Raw genomic sequence first — 2,657 nt, forward strand, 5'->3', positions numbered from 1 at the left:
ATGGTCACTGCAACCTCCTCCTCCCAGGTTCAAGGGATGCTCTTGCCTCAGCCTCCTGAGTATCTGGGACTACAGGTGTGCATCCCTGCCTGACCAATTTTTGTAATTTTTGGTAGAGACAGGGTTTTGCCGTGTTGGCCTGGCTGGTCTTAAACTCCTGACTTCAGTTGATCCCCGACCTCGGCCTCCCAAAGTGTTGGGATTACAGGCATGAGCCTCTGCGCCTGGCCCTGAAATTTTTTTTGTAGAGCTAGGGATTCACTTTGTTAGCTAGCCTGGTCTCGAACTCCTGGCCTCAGGTGATCCTCCTGCCTCACCCACCCAAAGGGCTATGATTACAGGTGTGAGCCACTGCGCCCAGCTATCTGCCTCCACTTCCAGTGTTTGCTCCCTGGGAGTGCCTGGGCCATTGTTTCACTCTGCACCTTCAGTTTCCTCCTCCATGACCCAGGAACAATGCATGCAGAGCCCTTAGTGCAGCACCTGGAATGTGGTTGGTGTTCAAAAATAGTAGCTATTGGTTGAGGCAAGAACAATCACTAGATGCTAAGAGTAGTGAGTAAAAATGTGGTAAGAGAATATTTCTCTCAAATATCTCCCCATAAAATGCTTGTTAATTAAAAACGGGGGCAGAGTGTGGTGGCTTACACCTGTAATCCCAACACTTTGGGAGGCTGAGGTGGGAGGATTGCTTGAGGCCAGGATTTTGGGACCAGCCCAAGCAACATAGAATCCATCTCTACAAAAAATAAAAATTTAGCAGCCAGATGCGGTGGCTCGTGCCTGTAATTCCAGCACTTTGGGAGGCCGAGGCAGGTGGATTACCTGAGGTCAGGAATTTGAGACCAGCTTGGAGAACATGGCAAAACCCCGTCTCTACTAAAAATACAAAAATTAGCTGGGCATGGTGGTGTGTGCCTGTAATCCCAGCTACTTGGGAGGCTGAGGCAGTAGAATTGCTTGAGCCCAGGAGGCAGTGGTTGCAGTGAGCCGAGATCAGGCCACTGCACTCCAGCCTGGGCGACAAGAGTGAAACTCTGTCTCAAAAAAAAAAAAAAAAAAAAAAAAAAGACTCCATTTCTACAAAAAAAAAATTTTTTTTAATTAGCTGGGTGTGATTGTGCACACCTGTAGTCCCAGCTACCTGGGAGGGAGGATTGCTCGAGCCCAGGAGATAGAGGCTGCCGTGAGCCATGACGGCACCACTGCATTTCAGCTTGGGTGACACAGTGAGACCCTGTCTCACAAAAATTAAAAAAGAGGAGGGAGAACTAATCAAAGAACACCATCAAAAGAGTAAAAATACAACCCTCAGATTGGAAATAAATATTTGCAATTCACGTATATGATAAAGATTAATATCCAGAATAAATTAAGTATTCCTGTGACTAAAAAACACAACAAAACATCAGTTCAAAAATCGCCAGGCATAGTGGCTCACACTTGTAATCCTAGCACTTTGGGAGGCCCGGCAGGTGAATCACCTGAGGTCAGGAATTCGAGGCCAGCCTGGCCAACATGGTGAAACCCCATCTCTACTAAAAATACAAAAAATTAGCTGGGCATGGTGGCGGGCGCCTGTAATCTAAGCTACTTGGGAGGCTGAGGCAAGAGAATCGCTTGAAGCCGGGAGGTGGAGGTTTCAGTGAGCTGAGGTACTGCCATTGCAGTCCAGCCTGGGCTACAGGAGTGAAATTCCATGTCAAAAAAAAAGGCAAGGGTTGGGGCACATGTTCTCAGGATCCCCTGAGGGCTGTGTCACGGGTCATGGTCACTAAAAATTTAAATTAAAATTTAAAAAAATCAGGCAAGGGACTTGAGTAGGCATTTTTCCAAAGAAGATATATATATATATATAGGTTGAAATATGCATGAAAAGATACTCAATATCATGAATCATTAGGGAAACGCAGATCAAAACCACAAAACCGCAATGACATCCCCTCTCACACCCATTTAGATGGCTGATTTGAAAAACAAATTTAAAAAAGAAAATGAAAAATAACAAGGGTTGGCAAGAACGTGGAGAAATGAGAATCACATTGTGCATTGCGGGTAAAATTATAAAATGGTGCAGCTGCTGTGTAAACAGTTTGGCAATTCCTCAAAAAGATAAACACACAATTACTAAGCAATTCAGTCATTCCACTCCTAGATACATACTCAGAAGATGTGAAAGCAGGGAGTCAGATACTTGCATGCCAGTGTCCACAGCAGCATTATTTGTAATAGCTAAAAGTTGGAAGCAAGCCAAATGCACATCAGCAGTTGAATGCATAAAGAAAATGCAGGATACACACACAATAGACTCTTACTCAGCCTTAAAAAGGCATGAAATTGGCCAGGCGTGGTGGCTCACACTTGTAATCCCAATACTTTGGGAGGCCAAGGCAGGTGGATCGCTTGAGGCCAGGAGTTCAAGACCAGCCTGGCCAACATAGTGAAACCCTGTCTCTACTAAAAATACAACAAATTAGCCAGGCATTGGGGTACATGCCTGTAGTCCCAGCTGCTCAGGAGGCTGAAGTGGGAGGATCAACTGAACCAGGCAAGTTGAGGCTGCAGTGAGCTGTGATGGCAACACTGCACTCTAGCCTGGGCAACAAGAATAAGACCCAGTCTCAAAAAAAGAAAAGCCGGCCGGGCGTGGTGGCTCA

Source organism: Colobus angolensis, unplaced genomic scaffold (assembly GCF_000951035.1).
Source record: "Colobus angolensis palliatus isolate OR3802 unplaced genomic scaffold, Cang.pa_1.0 Scaffold333, whole genome shotgun sequence".
Taxonomy (NCBI): Eukaryota; Metazoa; Chordata; class Mammalia; order Primates; family Cercopithecidae; genus Colobus; species Colobus angolensis.